Source organism: Lissotriton vulgaris, chromosome 5, assembly GCF_964263255.1.
Source record: "Lissotriton vulgaris chromosome 5, aLisVul1.2, whole genome shotgun sequence".
NCBI classification, from domain to species: domain Eukaryota; kingdom Metazoa; phylum Chordata; class Amphibia; order Caudata; family Salamandridae; genus Lissotriton; species Lissotriton vulgaris.
The window spans coordinates 1,846,298,728-1,846,318,208 of record NC_141693.1 but is presented as its reverse complement, the minus strand read 5'-3'; the positions used below and the strand labels follow the sequence as shown (position 1 = coordinate 1,846,318,208).

The 19,481-nt window shown below is 46.3% G+C and overlaps 1 protein-coding gene, 1 long non-coding RNA gene and 1 other non-coding gene across 7 annotated transcripts in view; all 3 read right to left on the bottom strand.

The window, feature by feature from the left end:
* MLLT6 (MLLT6, PHD finger containing) overlaps positions 1 to 19,481 on the bottom strand; it is a 733,108-nt gene that overhangs the window by 277,756 nt on the left and 435,871 nt on the right. The gene's annotated exons all lie outside the window — the stretch shown is intronic.
* On the bottom strand, positions 18,738 to 18,812 carry LOC147717509 (small nucleolar RNA SNORD19). Its single transcript, XR_015296187.1, has one exon. It is a non-coding gene; the product is annotated as a small nucleolar RNA SNORD19 (small nucleolar RNA).
* Positions 19,152 to 19,481, bottom strand: part of LOC147717508 (uncharacterized) — an 80,536-nt gene continuing 80,206 nt past the window's right edge. Inside the window, exon 3 of the long non-coding RNA XR_015296077.1 lies at positions 19,152 to 19,285. This is a non-coding gene — a long non-coding RNA (uncharacterized LOC147717508). The remainder of the gene's footprint in view (positions 19,286 to 19,481) is intronic.

Sequence of the window (19,481 nt, the reverse complement as noted above, 5' to 3'; positions counted from 1 at the left end):
TAGTTAATAGGACCCAGCCCAGAACCTTAACTAAGGCATCAATAAGGGAAATAGGGCAATAGGGCAGTAGCATTGCAGGTTATTCTTATCCCCTTTTTAGGTTTCGCCTGGCGTAGCACTGCGCAGCAGTACTCTCGCAGGCGAAATCTTATGTTTACCGGTACGGGGCTTTGTCCCGCCTCTCTCTTCTATTGGCTAGCTCCATAAATGGAGGCTAGCCATTAGAAGAGAGATCTGTCCTTCATTGTCGGAGCAGATTCGCGGGCGTTCCGGCGATTTTTTCGCTCTCCGCCCCTTTGCGATCGTCATTGCGGCGGTGGGCGGTGTTTTTTTTTTTTTTTAAAGGTTTGTTTTGGCCATTTTGAAAGTGTCCTTTGCAATACTGCCATGTTTTGTTTCACCTTCAGTGCAGTGGGAAGTGCACGGTTACAAAGGCCTCGCCGAGTGACTGCATCTCAATCTTCTACTGAAACAACTCGAACTCCGGCCCAGGGCGCTGCACTTTATCATCCTGCGGTTTATGGAGCCAGCTCTTTACGAGCTGCCATTCTCGCTTTCATTGAGGCGGCGTATCTTCATCTCTCGAGAGCAGGCGGAAACAAAGGACAGCGCAGCACTGGAACAGACGCGCAAGTGTTATCTGTACTCCTCGGCGGCCAAGTCATAATGACTTCTCACGTGCACTGTATACCAGCCAAGGCTTCTTACCCCGCACCGCCTGAAAGGACGAGATAGCATTCAGTGCATGGCGCACCGGGAGGATTGATGGAATGTGCTGCGCACACAGAGACAGGCTAGGGCGCCTCTTGGGTAGCACGGCATTCCCGGGCATGCCCCCTGATCACCCTGTAGTGAGGGCGCGCTTTTCAAGGGGTCATTCTAGTGCGCAGACAGGAGCCGATACGCTATTTCGCCACTTTGGGGTCACTTCCGGGGTGGAGGCATAGGGGCTACGAGTAACCAGCTCCCACCTGTGACCTCCCTTTCTTTTGGCAGGTGCAGCGAGGAGCACAAGTATCCCCCCTCATCCCTTAATTCTTCGTCTATTGTGTCAGTCGCTCCCCAGGACAGATGTAGTTCACATATGTATGTGCCCCCAACATTGTATACTCCGTTACAGTGGGATCATGACAGTCAAGTTGGAGTTGTAGAAACAATATTTTAACCTGGGTTCTCTAGGTCGGGCATAGTTGTTTTGTAGTATTTCTCGAGGGACACGGGGTACACAGCTCCTGGTAGGCAAGGGGGGTCCCCACAGACGAGCAAAGGAATCCCTAGTGCGTTGTGGTGCACAGATACCCTGTAACACACGTTGTTCGCGTGTTCTTACTTATCTGGGGGAAGGGCGCTTCTTAACCCATATCACAAGCTTACATGGTGGGATCCTGTGTGTGAGCCTTCCAGGTGAAGGCGGCGGATTGTGTTAGGAGACGTTACATGTAGTACTTGATTCACTTGCAAATACTACGGTTTTGTGGCGGGGGCTTAAAGTTGATGTTCAGAAGTCGTGATTGGTATTTTCAGGGTAGCGTATTTGGCGTTTTTATTTTCTTTTTACCCCTTCACCCTTTCTCTATGCGCCTTGATTATGTTCTCTTCCCGAAGGAGCCATTTTAAGCCATGTACTCTGCGCGCCTGTGAACAAAAGCCGCCAGCAAAGCGCCTTCCAAACCGTGCGGATTTGAGCCGAAACCCCTCCCAAAAACAATCCATCCTACTGTTTGCTGTTAACGATGAACATGTATAAATCCCTAATTCGATCAAACTAATTAAAGCTTATTTTATTTGTTTTGAATCTTATGAGTCGTCCCAAAAAAATAAAACGAAATATCCTAAAACCCAATTGAATATTTTCCAATCCTCCTTCAGTGGTAAAGACGGCTCCTGGGGGCCCGTGCTCCCCGGGGGTTCTGAGCCGCTGTGGCTGGGAGCTGCAGTGGCAGCCAACATGGCCTCCTCCCTCGCTCTCCGCCTCTCTCCCTCTGTGCGGCTCCCCCCTCGGCTCCCTGTTTATATAGAGCCATTGCAGCTCTCTAATATAGAATCTGCAGGATGGGAAGGTGCTTTGCAGGCCCACGTCACCGCCTCTCCATTTATACAGCCGGGCCAAGGCTTTAAATAGGGAGACGGGCTTTGGCTACCAGCAAGGGAGGTGCTGCTGCGGAGGGAGGGTAGAGAGAATGATCTGCGGCGCTGGGAGGGAGCGAGGCAGGGGAATCGCTTATATATGGGTTGTGACAGTGCGAGGATGACTTCAAATGGAGGAAGGAAGCAGGGACTCTAATTTTGAGCGATTTGTTGTGTTTGAGGCAGGCTCGGCGAATGATCTGCTTCGAATACATTTCAATGTATTCGATTTGTGTGGTATTGCTGAGTTAGTGGGGTAGTTCGAGTGAGGGCAGGTCCATGAAATGAGCCCCTGGCTGGTGATGGCGACAAGAAGAAAGGCTTTAGGCTACTGCTTGCCAGGCATGTTTATCACAAAGGCGGCTCTCGAAATTAGTTGCTTTGCTAGCTCTCCCGAGAGTAGTTGTGCATCCCCAGTCAGATGAACACTGAGATGCAAGCTTGTGCCATTTCAAGATCGCTCTTGCCGTTTAGTTATAATTGTGCACTGTCAAATAAATATTATTCACTCTACGCTTGAAGTGGTAACATTCAGTTTCCGACTTCTCTTATTTTACCGGACTGCTGCTTTGCAATTTTAAAATAACCACCATCTTGCGCTTTATTCTATGCTTTATGTTTAGTAATTAAAAAAACGAAACTTTAGCATTATATTACAGTGCAGGGTATTTATGATAATTAATGCTGCTCTGTGTCGTGGCTTGCTCTTTAGCTTCATATTTAGTCATAACATATCTATAAATTGTCCAGGCACAGCATGTTAGTGGGGGTCGATATCATTTAAAAGCAGGGGGTCTGTGTGGTGGGTGGGTGCGTGTGGCTGTGTGTGTGTGTGGCTCTGTGTGGTTCTGTGTGTGTGTGGGTGCAAATGCAATAGGCCACGCATTTGCGAGAGATTAAGCTATTGGCATTGTAAATGACAATACCATTTATTTATCTGTTTTCAAAAATAACACATAAATAAAACGTTTGTCATTTACAATGCCAATAGCTCTAACTGTTGCAAAGGCGAAACCGTTGCATTGTAAATGCTTATTATAATTTGGTAGAGGGCAGCATCCCTTTCTTCGCTGCAGCGTTTAATACTAGTGTCAAAACCAGAGCCCAAACCTCAATGTTGTCCTGTAAAAGATTTGGCACCTTGTTCCGGGGCAGTGCCTCAATGCCCCTATAGACTTTCTCCAGTCAGAAGGTGACCGAAATGTCAACCAGAGTGGTAGCAATATGATTGCGAGAACATTTGAGATGGCCAAAATTATATATGCTGTCAAAATGGGTGACCCACTGTTCAGGGGTGATATGGTGACTTAAGACAGGCCCTGATGGATCGGAAAAACAGAACTATTAATGATTTGCCTAAAGAGTGAGGTATCCCTCAGTTCACTAGCTTTAATCAGATAAGCACATGCCTGTTTTTGTAACAGGTACCTCTGTTCTTTCAGCGCCCCCTTACAGGTTCGACAGCAAATTGCCACCCATTCCCTATCGCTAGGAGACTGCTTCAGGGCTTTCTTCAGGAGGCGGAGGGCCCGAGAGCACTCGGGGTCAAACAATGAGGGGTGATCCAGGTGATGACCAGCAGCACGAATCGTTAATAGACCAGAGCCCGACTGTGCGATGTAGGCAAAAGAACTTAAAACCTCCTCGCCATACGCTAAAGGGTCCAAGTGTTAAATCACAATTTACAAACGTGAACATCACCGGCGCCATCTTGCCTAACAAGAGCCATTGTCCGCAAGTAAACGGCATCCATTTTAGGTGCCGCGGCCATCTCGAGCTTTGCAAGTCACCCACGATTCACCCTGACCTCGCAACCATCCCCGGTGCCCTGATTCAGCATGACCAAATGCACTAAGGTCATAAAACCTTGTCCTCGTGACAAGACCCTGGAGCCACTTTCCTCCCTAAACACGTTTGTCCTTTCATCCTCCAGGCCCTTCTGATAACCCCCAACTGCACTTGGCCACTCGATCCAGTCCCAGGCTGTAAACCAAGCCCTGCGGACGTAGTTTATTGCCCCCACACAGCAGGACTTGTTGCACGAACAGAAATGCTTGATCTTATCACTTGCATAGCCCTTAGATATGACCGATCACACACATTTACAGATCCTGTCGGAATGTCCAGCTGCGAGATATCCATCACTAATTAAGACCCGGGTGGGGGACGACAAACTGTTGGCACTCTGTGAGAACCTGCTGGGGGCGGAAATTCCTAGGATGTTTGACCACCAATAAAGTTACTGTAAATTGTATAAAAAGGGGAGCAGCGAAGAAGTTGTTAGAACACCTCCTGAAGACATCCCTTGTGTCAGACCTGACATGTTCTCCTCTGGAGCAATAAACCTGTTCTTGCTTTCCAGTTCCCAGCGCCTGTCTCTTTATTTTGGTAACTATCAATATTGGGAATTAGAGGCGTCTTGCGCCAAACCGCCTGGGTATTCGTTAGAGATTGGCTGTTTTTCCACACAAGCAGGTGTGTAACTCTTGCTGGCAGTCTGCAAAAAGTATGAGTAAAAGCCTTAGCATCTATTTGTGACCAGTGTAAACTCCTCCCCTGATCAGTTGGGGATAAAGATCCTAGGGGCTTGCGAGAGCCCTATGAATGGTTCCCTACCCCCTCCAAAGACGGGGGTATTATATGTGGTGAGAAGTGACTTGCCGTAGTCATGCCAGGATGTCAGTAGTATATGGGGGGTGTAGTTACTGCCCTAGACATTACAGAATGTCAGTAGTACAACTCTTTTATAGTAATTTCTATTAAATAAATATCATCTAATTCTATCACAATAGGGCAGAGTGGAATTCAGAGCTGCAGACTGCACTGAATTCAGAGCTTGCAGATTTTGGTAGCATTGTGGTAAACACATCAGGTGGCAGTGTGTGGTGGGTTGTGGAAACTCTTATGGTTAGACACAATTGTTTTTACGAGGGGCGGATTTACGCAGTTGAATACACACAGTAGGTAGCACCATGCTGCTGGTTGATGAAAGGCCCATTATTCTAGAAGCATTTTCTGCACAACATCGATACACATATAACTGGTAATGAAAACACATTTTGAGGACAGAGAAACACACTGTGCGATTCGCTTGCCCAGAAAAGCTCAACATCACATGCTGCACAAGAGAGGCGGCTGGCACGAGGCGCTGGGTACATGTATGAATGGGTCCCCTCTCTTGAACCACTGCTCCTCGAGTGCAGTTCAGGGGGCAGGAAGGGACGAACAGAGACAAACATAAAACATACACTTATGAATGCTCTCCCCATCAATGTAATTTTCACCAAATGAAAGCCTGCACTAATGGTTAATGACACATTGCACATGTCTAGGGAAACCACACTGAACACTAATGGAGCCTGGCCGGACCTCTCAAAGTACTTTCAGAAGGCCTCTCGTTTGCCGCAGGTTTCAGAGCGCGAACTGATGGCCTCTGCCTCTGTGTACTGACCTCCATATGATGGAGATCACTCCCCTGCACCTCTCAGCAAAGATAGACCAGCACCTTCTTCCAGTGAGATCTTCACAGCTTTGAGCCGATTCCGTTGTAACAGATGTGTTCTAAACTTACTTTCAGTGATGTATTCCTTCCATACATTTTCCTGCCCTTTTAGGCCCCGCAGTGTCTGATCCTTTCCGCTCAGGTGTAGTCCAGACACCTGAACGATGTAGGCACCTAAACCAAAACAAACAATTCATTCCTTTCTGGAAGATGATCCATCAACAGCACTTTGTTTCTTGTTTGTTCAGACCTTGTTTCCACTTGCAGTTTTTGCATTATTTGATAGCTGTAGTTCTTTACTGGATGTGTTTCACGTGGTTTCATGCAGCACATCACCAGTTGTGAGGGTTTGGTTGGTCCTCTCCCCGATGGTGGGCAGGTGGCTTCAAAGTCAGCCTCTTTGGCTCAGTTCTCACTAGTAAAGCTGCCTAGAACTCTAGTGAAGAAGAGGAATGAATGTAGCATTTCAGAACTGTGCAAACCACAATACAGAAGCACTTGTTGTGCAAGTGTGACTGACTCCTTCCGAACTTCCTATTCCGCAGAGGACATTATAATTAAATGACAAAAACACAAACATGTTACTTACCTTCAGTAACGCTCTTTCTGATTGAAGAATCTCAGTCAATACAACTGGAAGTGTTTTTCACTAAAGTGGGCCACTTCAATGTAAGTGCCTCAACTGTCCTGTGAACCACCACTGCAAATGAAGCACTTTACATAGGTGGCACAGGTGGTGAGTCTAGATCAATTTCTTGCGCTGTGTCAAGCACACTAGATACAAGTTAATCCATAGTATAATGTATGGGGAGAATCCTAACATCATCAATGCCTTGAAGTACATGTAGTGCATCTTGCAATTGGTTTAAATAAGAATCAGAAATGGTGAACCCTCTGCTGGCTTCAGGGCAGAGGTTTTGGATTGGAATCAGGATCTATAATCATTGGATACGCTTTTGTGACTTTATAGCACAGTACAAGCCTGGATTGAGGTGACGTTGGCTCTGGGTCAGATATTGGCATCAGGATTGCACCGCCAAGCTGCACAGGTAGAGTCGATGTCAGCGCAGAAGAAACCACATGGCCCAGTAAAGACCCCATGGGAACAGTCAGGATAAGGGCGGGCCAACCAGAAGTACGACTGTAGCCCCTTACAGCTCTGTGGGGCCAGAAAATCTGCAGCATTGCCCACTCAAGAGTGTTGTCTCCTACAGGTTGCTGAATGCCCAGGAAATGTGGGGTGTACGGGGATGAACTGCAGGATTGGTTTGGATGCAAAAGACACTGGAGGGGTGTGAGCGATAGATTGACATCCTTGATTCTTCTTGCTAGACTACAGGTGGCAAGATAGGCTTGAGTCCCAATTGGCTTACTTGCGATTATACCTAGACTTTGATTAGGAAGTAGATTTTTCACGCGAGCAGCCTTGAGACCGTGACCATGACCAGGTACAAGACTTGTGTCTGGGACCAATGCTTCCACCACAACCTCTTCATCTGCTCGCCGACATAGCGTTTCAGCTCCCATATCACTTCGGGGCCTCTGAGGGTACACTTCTCGCATAACATGTTGTGCCCGGAGACCAAGCACCACAGATATACCGTGTGCCGTTCCGGACATACGCATCCTACAGTCTCAGCACAGTGTGAACCTTGTCGTTTTTTTGGTGGAGATATTGTTCCCTAGCACATTGTTTTGAAAGTTTTAGAGCTGTTTAAAAACGGACTAAATTGGGGGCAGAACTCCAGATCCACGTTGAAGGGGAAAAGAGTTACTGATTTCAGTGCACAGGGATGGTGTCTATATGCAGCTTCACTCCATCCCTCACACCGTGGAACAGAGTTACTGCTGAACCATACGGTGCAACGTACAGGAGAAACTGCTGGAAGATTTCTCTGGATCTAGTCTGGCACCTGAGCATTTTCTAAAGGCAAGGAATCTGTAGTTAGCAATATTCATTAGAAACACAGTAACAGAGGCCCAGGAACAGGCCAATGCAGAATGTCAACGTTTTAATGTTTGCGTCCTTTGACTGGGGCTGGTTATGGACCCCACCCTTCCTCTGCTTCTTCACTTTGGTTCCTCTAATATAGTTGTGCAACTTTGGTGTAATGTCACATTGTGTACTGTCATTTTCAATGGGATATCCTGTTTCACAATACCGTTTTCTTTGTGATTAGGTAATATTTTTTTTTCCTTAACCTGAGGCATCTTGAACTATGTTTACTGCTTATGCTTTCCTATGCATTGTAAACGTTTCCACAGTGCAAACATTAATTTAATCAAGCTGTAATCATACAACCATAAACCAAAGAGAAAAGACACGCGAGGAGCATATGAGCACAGGTAAGAAAGAGCAGAGAACAACATTGATCTAAAGGTTGCAGGTATGTGATGTGGGGGCACGCATGAAACAATATGTCAAACAGACAGAATGAAACTGAAAGGGGTGAAAATTTACACATGGCAGATCGAATTCTAAATGGACACCCGCCAGTCCTCTACTGTGCACTCCAGACCCTCATGGAACTTGAAGAAGCCTACCTTTAAATCCATGTTCGGAATGGGCGGCACTCTATTGCCTCCTAGTTGATCCTAGGATTAAATTCAAGTCTCTCAGCATCATTCATAAGATCCAACTGGCATGGGGGCCCATCATATTTATAAAAACTGGCTCTGCACTATATCCCGACTAGAAACCTTCTGTCAGCACTATCTCACCTGGTTCTAACACGCCCTTTCAACTGAAGGAAACATGGAAGTGATTCCTGGTAAAAGTCTTAAACACTCTGTACCCTCAACTCAGTACTGAACCAACCCAATGATCTATGATTCAAGAAACTGCTACAAAAAAACTATATATATTTTTTTCAAAACAAATTTTATTGAGCGATTGCACACATCGTGCAGCTCTCCACAATCAGGAGAAAACTGCAAACAAATCAACAGCATCAAATTATTGGCAATCTATACGCCTTTTGGCTTCCCACCCTCCCTGTCCCCAAACCCCCCCTCTACCAACTCCCCCCTCCCGGATCCCTCCTTAGCCCACTACACAATACCGTCTCATTCTCAAACAGTTTCACATACAGAACCATGTCTACAGTTCCTCCATTTCGGCCCCCTATTCTATCCCCAAGCTATTTTCACGTTCTGCCGGTGGTTCTAACCATAGACCTCTATATTCCGCCCACCTCCTCTATATTTTGTAGTGCTTGCTAGGGCAGCCCGAGCCTCAAAAATAGGACGCTCCAACCCCATACAAAAATCCAGCCCCTTCTTCCACACCACCACTGGAGGTGCCCGTATATCTTTTCAAGCTTGAGCCACATCTCTCTTGGCAATGGTGAGGCCCAACAGCAGCAGATGTATATATTACCCCCCACCCCCTCTAGTACATGTAAGAGGCCTAATCGTGGGGTACGTGGAAGTTCCCATCCCAACACCTCAGACAAACAGTCCCACACTCCTTTCCAGAACCTAACTAAGGCACTACAGCTCCACACCGTGTGAAGTAGGGTGCCCACCTCCTGCCCGCACCTCAAACAATCAGGGGACGCAATCAGACCCGCCCGCCACAGTCTCTCCCTAGTGTAATAAGTTCTATGAAGATATTTGAATTGGATGAGTCGTAGGCGCATTGCTATGGCTGCCCCACGAGGGGCTTCAAGGGCTTCCAGCCAATCTTCTTCTTCCAATGTTCCAACATCCCCTAACCAAGATTCCCTCAATGTGTGCAGGGCGGAGGAGCAATGTGTAACAAGAGTTTGGTAAATGCGGGATATTTTCTTATCCTCCAAATCCCCCATAAATACCTTCGCCTCTAGTGGACTAAATTCAGGTAAGGAGTAAAGTCCCTCCAAACTAGGTGCAATGGCATGGCGGAATTGTAAATATTTGAAAAATTGGGTACGAGGCATGCCATATTCCTCACTAAGGTCCTGAAATGATTTAAGGGCCGTGCCTGTCATAACATTACCCAGCGTCGAGATCCCTATGCAATTCCATCCTCGAAAGCCCTGTAGGGACGCTAGCACAGGCAATCGACCATTATGTCATATTGGGGTCTCCTCTGTTAATGTGCCCCACCATCCCTTGCGACGCAGCGCCTGCCTCCAGACCTGAAATACCACCTGTGTAGCCTGTGGCAACTGCTTCCTCAACCCCGCCGAATATAAAATAGTGTGAAGAGTGTCGGACCCCATAAGATAGCGTTCAAGAGCATAAGCAGGCTCCCCCCTATCCCCATACCACCATTCATTCAGGATCAAAAGATGGGAGGCCTGATAGTACGACAGGAGATAGGACGTTGCCAGCCCACCACAGTATGTTGATAAAAAGCAGGTGCGTAATGCAACCCCCACTGCACCCACCACCCAAAGAAAGTGCCCCAGCACCGAATTGACTTGCTTAAATCAATGAGGTGAAATGGGATAAGGGTGGTTCTGCAATTGGTATAGCAGGCGTGGGAGGGCAACCATCTTAAAAATTGCTGACCGGCCATAAATAGTAAGGGGCATAGGGGACCACGTCTTCATCTCTGTTCGAACCCGATCCCAGACCGGCACGATGTTGCGCTCCCAGGAGACCATGGGAGATTCAGAGAGGAACACTCCTAGATACTGAAGGCCACCCACCGCCACCTGCAACGTGGACACCCATGGTCCAATTCCCGCACGGTATCCCAGCGCCCACAGCGTGGATTTACACGGATTCAGGTAAAGACCAGATGTTTCACCAAAGATTTGCATAATCTCTAAAATACGCGGTCCCGACCTATTAATGTTAGTAGAAAAACAGGACATCATCCGCGTACAAAAAAAACCTTTTGTAACTTAGTCATTTATCATGACAGAAGTAACGACACACCTACCTGACTGGCGATCTGGTAATTATCCTATCAATGCATATGCTTTTGTTCCTTTCATTTAGGTACCAAGAAACTGCTAAAAAAAAACTTTTTTAATTTAGTCATTTATCATGACAGAAGTAACGACACACCTACCTGACTGGCGACTAATAATCTGGTAATTATCCTAACAATGCATTTGCTTTTGTTCCTTTTTATTTAGGTACCTGTTGGCACTCTGACGTTATGGTAAGATGGCAATCAGCATTCTGCAGAACACTAACACAAATAGATAAATAAGTAAGTAAATAAATAAATAAATAAGAAAATATGGGGTTGCTGGAGATTGCAGATTTACTACTCCATTGCTATTTTCAGTTTCTTCCCTCCAGGGTGCAAATCTGCACTAATGATCTTGGTATTCGGGAAGATATAAAACTGGAAAATTCCTACAAAAGATCTATCTTATGGCCATGTTCTTGAACTATCACTTAACTGCAGGACGAATGGATGTTTGTGGATCCTTTATCCTATTTTTATTTGGGTCCCTTTACAAAATACATTCTGGCACGAAAGATTTCAGATGCAATACAGTGGTAGCGGGCTTCTACTGACATGGCTACAGGCTTCCTGCTATATAATCTGGATCCTCTGATTCTGACCACAGAAGGCTGAGACTGTGGATGTGGGGCTACATTGGGGACTTTTAAGTCTGTGGTCCTTTAGATCCGCTATCTGGAAGAAACTATACACAACAGCATTAACGCAAGCACTGGTACACTCAGTCAAGGGTCATGTTGTAAGAAATGGCAAATGCCTACATAAAGTGGGAAAAACATGCGTGTTCCATGTTCTTAATAAAGGTCGTCTTTCAGGTGAGACTGTGAGAAGACCGGCTTTTTTATGACAGGGATGCCCTCTGTCCACTGCCCTCTTTCTTCTAGCACTCAAACCGCTGCTGGCCATGATCAGGGACAATGCAGAAATAAAAGGCATTCCGATTCGAGGGACCACGGTCAAACTAACGGCATATGCTGACGACATACTGATCACAACAGAGGATCCAGGCCCATCCATAACAGCCCTAATGTCCACCATCGAGGAATATGCGCAGGTCTCAGCATACAAGCTAAATAGGGACAAGTCGGAATGCAAACCAATGAATGTCCACACTGCCAAAACAATCCTAGGGGACTCAGGGCTGACTTGGCAAAATAAGTTCCTGAAGTATCTCTGCCTATACTTTGGCAGAGACCTTAAATCCACCCTGGATCATAATGAAACCACGCTACTGAAGAAAATAAAATGGAAACTAGACACATGGTCACCGAGATTCATCAGTTGGTGGGGAAGGGTTGAATCAATTACAATGATGATAACTCCCATGGTTAACTATACGCTCAGTGTGCTCCCGCTCATAGCAACAGATGACTTCCACAAACAGCTAGATAAGCTTATTAACATATTCATATGGAGGAATAAAAAGCCCAGGATAAGCCTGCAGAAACTCAGACTCAACAAGAATCTTGGGGGGCTCAACCTCACAAACTTTAAAACATTCCACTCCGCATGCCTAGCCAAACAAGGGATTTACTGGGTGGTTCCGGAGCAAGAGTACACGCCGCTGGAGCTGGAACAGTACAGCCTGGACAGCGCTTCACTCGTTCGTCTCTTCCACGAGGATAGATTGAGTCTCCCCACCCCACCGATCACGCTTGGATCGGTCTCAACTACCCCCGGACCACGCGGTACCGGGAGGTCCCCTTTGAATTTCTTCAATAACAAATCGGCGCTTTGTTCATGCTCTAATGCCCACGAAGTACCTATGAAGGTACTATCGACTCTCCAGCGATATTGACACGGGACGACCCACGAGGCACCCGTACTGTTCCAGCTCCAGCGGAGCAGCCCCACAGATCGGCTCACCATTACTGCCGACCAGTGGCATTACACGCACTGCTACCAACCCATACAGTCCTGAAGATGATCCCAATTCTAACGGATCGAAACGCCGTCGACTATTCAGCAAGACTTTAGGCGCCCCTCACACAGTGGTTTTCGCAAAGAATGAAAAACGAAAAATAACCATTCTGAATCGTTTAGAAACCACTTTGTTTTTACTCACTGTATATATCTATCCACAAAACACCTTGCGCCACCCACACTGATCACACTGTCACTTGTGTCGCCGTAGTGTCACTCACTTTTGCACTCGTGCACCTTGTACAACTTTGGGTTGCTACTATTTTTTATTTGTAAATTGCAGTGCTGATATAAATTGTAATTGTACTTTCCCAATTTTCAAAAATGTTGATAAAAATGATGCCTTGAGCACATGTGACAATTAAATAGAGTCTCCTTGTTCCTCCTTGGATAATGTTGTATTCATATCCTTACTAACTGTCTACAAATCATACCAGTTGGGATATTGTTCAGTATATATAGTTCTCTACCCCAATCCCAACAAGGTTGACGGGTTTCTACTCCTGTTATTTTGTACAAGGAGCTTGGCTGACAGCAGGGTATAAGATGCAACCCCCTCCACCTCCCTGCAATGTTTTACTCTTGATACAACCACATCCTTATTTTCTGCTGACCTGGCCCTCAGATTCTCAGAAAAAGGTTTGCAGCCAACACAGCGCTCTCCAAATTAACCTGTGAAATCTTCAAGTGGCATGCATTTTATGTACAACATATAAAGCAAACATGGGCATGATTTAGGACTGCTATCATCCCGGGCCAATCCCAAGCAGATATATAATCCTTATTCACTTTCTTGTAGCTCTCGTTTCCGATGACAACCTCAACCCAGGTCTGCTCCAACACATGCAGACTAAGAGAACCACTCAAACCACCAGGTTGGCCTGAAGTTTAAAGGTGAAGTCAATGGTATGTGTGGCTCTATCTTGGGCTTGTGTGGTTTCAGTAGCAGCAAGTCCAATCGCTTCATGCGGCACCATGGGTTTTGATTTGTCAACACTGGTATCTCGATACTGGCAGTAGTAACCCACACAATTGTTCTTCCAACAAGGATTTCATGAGGTTCCTTGGAAGATTTCACTAGTCAATCAGGAAATCTTTAGTCTGCAAATGACTGCTACCACTGGACAAGAAGTACACAGCATCAACTAGCTCCCAGACTGACTACTCATCCAAGATTAAGAAAAAACCTTTGTGAAAAATCCCAAACAAAACAGATGTTAAAACGAGTTGGCCAGTCTTTGCGATATGGCGGCAGGCCCTGCGTCGCATGGGTTGGTGGGGTAGACTGACCGCGGAAACACCGTTGTGGCACAACGGACTACTACCAGAACTATCTAAGTTATCAGGCTTTGATGGCTGGGACTCAATAGGCATTTCGCAGCTCGGCCATGTGATGTCCGGGACGACTCTTAAGTCCTTTCAGGCCCTTAGCGCCGAATTTGATATACACCAATCTCAATTTTTTCGCTATTTACAACTCCGACATGCATTGACGCCCAGTATAACCAATCTTGACTCACTCCCGGAATTCAGCCCGATCGAGGCGAAGGTCTTCATGGGCGACCTTGGGGACAAAAAAGTATCGCGCATTTACCAGACCATGGTCACACATTGCTCATCCACCCTTCTTCCGCTGAAGGCGAACTGGGAGGCAGACATAGGACCACTAGATGAGGATGATTGGCGAGAGGCATTAGAATCCCCGAGGGGGGCGGCTATAGCGATACGGTTTCGCCTTATACAGTTCAAGATTCTACACAGGGCCTACTACACCCGAGAGCGTCTGTGGAGGGCGGGCCTGATTGGGTCCCCGGAGTGTCTGAGATGTGGGGCGGAGGTGGGTACGTTGCTCCACACAGTGTGGTCGTGCTCCAAACTAGTTGGCTTCTGGAGGGGTGTATGGGGCTGTCTGTCGGAGGTGCTGGGCTGGACCCTTCCCCGTACCCACCGCCTGGGTCTATTGCACATCCTGGAAGGGGTTGGTGGTAATATCTATAAGCGACACCTGCTCCTCCTGGGGCTGATGGTAGCCAAAAGAGACATGGCCCGAGCATGGAAGGATGTGAGGCCCCCCCCCCCTTGACTGCATGGAAAGCTGGTTTAGACTTTTGTATGGGTCTGGAGAGGCCAATCTTTGAGGCACGAGGATGCCCTCGTAAACATTTCAAGATATGGAAGAGGTGGGCGGACTACAGAGGTTTGACACTGGACCCCCCGGCGGAACCAGAGGAGAACATATAGCCCTGTATGCTCCTGTGAAACCCATTCCCACACACACACTTGACACGCCAAGAGCTTCCGTCTATACGGTTCACACACACATGCATGGGGTTAGGGAGGGTTGAGGGAGGGCTCAGGGAGTTGGGTGGGTAGATTCTTGAAAAGATGAAGGTGAGGTTAATACGTTCGTGTATCCTTGATTCCGTTGGTTCATTGTTTCAACGCTCAGATTTATATTGTGATTGTAACTACATTGTCTGGTGGTATCGTCCTGAATGTGGGATGCCACTTTAATTCATATGCTCATCTTTATCAATAAAATTGTTGTGAAAAAAAAAAAAAACGAGTTGGCCAGATACACCCCTCAACTCACCAAGCCAAGGAGCAGGTAGAGGAACTTTGAGTCATGCCTACATTGGGCAAAAAAATGAAAACTTTAAACGAACAGGTGTCCCACTGGAGCATCTGCTGGTATTAGAGCAGTGGCAAGTTTCCATGCAATAATAAGCCCAAATTGAAGTCTTAAACTTGAAGCTTTTAACGCAAGACAATGTGATTGGTCAAACATTGGATAGAAAGAATCTGAGCCTATGTCTCCTCCACAGATGACGTTCTCCAGAAAACCAAGCCGGGATAGTGAACAAAAATTCACAAAGTGCTCAGGAGTCCAAAGATATTACAATTGCAATCCAAAGTTCCTGTACCATCCACAAAAGAGGCTGAGCCAACATTGAGACTCCCATGGCCAACACCAACTCCTACTGGACGCTGCCTTGATAAGCATGTAACACTGTTGTGTAAAAAGCTTTCGCTGCATGTACCCCAGTGATCCCCTTTCATAACAATCCCAGGGCTGATTCTGGTGTAAGCCCTTCATGAAATTAAGTATGGCCACCAAGCCAGAGGCAGTCTCTCTGACTCTGTCACAAGTTGATTTGTTGGTTTTGTGTCTTTAACATAGTGTGGTAGAGGCATACCCTCTGCAGCAGACCAGCCAAGGATAGCCCTTTTATTCAGTTGCTGTGGTCCAGGTAAATAAAACATGTAATTCTGCATCAGTGTCATGGAGCTGAAGGCGATTATGTCGCCTTTATAGGCCTTCCCATCAATACCAAAGAGATAAAATAATTATTTTGGTACTTACCTCACTACATTTTTTGAGAGCTGCTAATGGAACTTTGAGAAAGCGCCAATTACTCTCTGGCAACCTTCTTAGCTCGGAGACCTGCACTTTCTCGTCAAAGTTCTTACTAAATTCAGTGTGGCAGTACAGGTACCCAGCTGTCTATTAACCCCACACTTAAGTGTCCTTTTAGGGACCCCTTCCTACAACCTATAAGATCTCACAGGCTGTAAAAGCCAGCCTAGAAGAGAAGGCGAGTAGAGCCATGAGCACTTTTGCAAAAAAGAAAATAAGGCTGAGGGTAATGAAAATTACCAGTAAATTAATTGGGCTCTTGCCATCATTGTCCCTCTTCCTCATCACATTCCTTACTAAAAAGGAATCAGCATTCAGTAAAATTGAACAAAACGTATCATGGGAGGCCAAACATTCAGTGCACATTCAAAAATGTAATCTATCCAGAGAAACTGAGTGAGAGGCAGATTGCACAACGTCCACATCACTCACTTCATTTCACTGGGCTTGTCACATGGAAACAATAATATGCATCAGAAATTGAAGGACTAGGTGACAAAGCCATTTCCCAAATGTCTCTATGAGAAGCCTTTAAGCCTCCATCACAGATGGGAGAAACAACCATATGCGATCAAGGGGAAGATCATCCAAAGCCAGAGTTTTGGGCTGCAACCTGCCAGGTTTAAGCCACCCTTCTCAAATGTCCCATGTAAGGTTTTAATGGGGAACATCCTTTTCGACGCAGATTTTTCTCCGCAGTACTTTTACAACGCGTCCGTTACAACGCAAGTCGTAACCATGACTTGCGCTGGAGGGCGCTAGAGGATAAAGAATAGTATATTTACTATTCCAACACCTTCCCTAGTATCCACGGGGACTGGTGTTAGAATAGTAAATTATACTATTCACTATCAGCGCCCCCCAACGCAAGTCGTTGTAACGACTTGCGTTGTTAAAGACGCGTTGTAAAAGCACGCATGTGACGGTAGGCGTCGTACCGTCATACATCCGGTTTTAATTCCCTGCTGCTAGTCCAAAATGTGTATTCAAATGAGCTTACTTCAGCAACAACTCTGACCTCTGTACGTACAACTCAGTTGCTCTATAAAACTCTACTGAAGAGGGCAAGTATTACTCGGGAGAGGAAGGAAATTAATATAAACATTTCCCAAACCCTGGACGAAAGCACCTTTCGCAAAACACTGGCCTCTCTGAAACCATCCAACCATTTCAGCAATCCCTTACCATCGAACCTCTTCAAGGAAATCAGATTATCCTCGTCCAAAGAGGAAGTAAGGACAATTAACGCCCCTCTGCTCCAAGGTACGATTCCAGAATGCCTTAAATCGGTGCAGGTCGTCCCCATCCTTAAAAAACCGACTGCAGACCACACTAACCCCCGTAATTTCAACCCAATTTCCAATATCCCCATTCTGGCTAAGCTATTAGAGAAATTTGTACACACCCAGCTATGTAGCCACATCAAACAATTCCACTTGCTTGACCAATTCCAATCAGGCTTTGGTCAGAGGCAAAGCACAGAATCTGCTATTACTCACATTATAGACGATGCTCTATGAATGCTAGACGACTCTTGCTTCTGATCATCCTTGACCTATTATCTGCTTTTGATACGGTCAAACAGGATACACTTCTTAAGCTACTGGAACACCGGATGGTACAGTACTAAATTGGTTCTCCTCATTCCTTCACAACATAACAACAAGCATTTACAATGCAATAGGTCTTACAGCATTAAAGTTTGAGTTTTTGGCATTGTGTATGACAATGCCAATAGTTATAACTTTCGCAAATGTGACACCTATTGCATTTGTACTTCAATATGTGTTGAGAGTGAGTGAATGAGTCAGTTAGTGAGAATGAGTGGGCGAGTCAGTCAGTGAGTGAGAGAGTCAGTTAGTGAGTGAGAGTGGGTGAGTCGGTCAGTGAGAGTCTGGACAGTGAGTGAGTGAGTTAGTGAGTGGGAGTGTCAGTCAGTGAGAGTCTGGTAGTGACAGTCTGGTAGTGAGTGAGAAAGTGGGATAGTCTGTCAGTGATAGTGAGAGAACCAGTGGGAGTCAGAGTCAGTGTGAGTGAGAGTCAGTGTGAGTGAGAGAGTTAGTGTGAGTGAGTCAGTGAGTGTTAGTGTGAGTGAGAGTGTCAGTGAGAGAGTGAGAGTTTGTGAGAGTGTTAGTGAGAGTGTGAGAGAGGGAGAGTCTGTGAGAGTGTGATAGTTAGTGCGAGTAGTGTGCTGGGTGCAGGAAGGCTGACACATCCCACTCCTTCCCTCAGTAGGCCCCCAGAAAAAACTTCAACAGAAAATCAACGGGGTCACAGGAAAGGGCAGGAAACACACAAACCAAGGGTGTCCACGAGAGCCATGAAAACCTCTGCGAAGGCAGAGCCCTACGTAGAAATACAGCGGCACAGGGTGCTTTTAACACTCCTCACCTCTCCTTCTTTCACATCTACCCTTCTACTGGTTTACTGTTTTCTTCATTTTTTAAACATCCCAAAGCACCAACAAACTTGACCCTCGCCCCGTTCTGCTCTAGGAGTGCCGGCTGCCCTTTGTATCTGGAGTTCGGAGGGAGCCATCTGTGCCCCAGAGGACGGTCTCGTGAAGGAACAGTGACTGGGGAATTCCACGCAAACAGTGACCATGGGGAGCAGCAAATTAAGACGGGCAGAAAGGCAAAATCTTATATCCCATAAATACAGAAATAAATGTTTAAAGAGACGCTTTATTGTGATCATATCTATGAGAGAAAAATATGGAACACAGTCGGAGTGCAAGCGGACTAAATGTGAACTTTTAAGGATGAATCCTACCACACCACTTCTTTTGGGTTTGCTTCAAACCTATGACAAAATGCACACTTGGTGCTCAAAAGTAAACAGTGGACACTGCATTATGGAGATCTTGAGAGATCAGAGTTGGATCTGACGGTCTTCAGTGGATTTTCAGACCATTTTCAGTGTCATCATCTCTCTCATAAAGCTACATTTACACCTACAGTTCGATGCAATCGAGTGCAACACACATGAACCATCTCTATTTGGTAAATCAGACACGCAAACATGGACACTGACACCACACGAACACCGACATACCGTATCAGTGGGAAACGTGAGCAGCTAACACCCTATGGACGCAGGGCGTGTACAGGATCACTAAGAAACAGAAGCTGCTAACATCACACAGCTATGCACGACCACTGGAAAACGCGTGCATAGGATCATTGAGAAAACGCAAGCTGCTAACCACACGAACACATGCGTGTGCATATGATCACTCGGAAACACTACATGTTCAGGAATTCTACCCAACAATTTTATTTAAAATAAAGACCAGCTTCTTGCTTCCGGAAGCATGTAGAACTGCCTGCTCCACCTGAGGGCACCTGCAGCCAAGGGGATCTCTGGCATCCAGCACCTCCAGGACCACGTCAGCTTCTTTTAACACCTAAGAGAAAGGATGCGGTCAGATAGAACAACCCAGGCCATACTGTGTTCACCATGTACCCAAGCAACGACAAGGAAAGCTAGATGTCGGCCAAAGAACAAGCAGGACGAGTGGACACATCGGAATATATATGAAATTAAAGCAAGGTCCAAACTTGGTTCAACTTAGCCTCACCATCTCTCGCTCCAGTCATAGA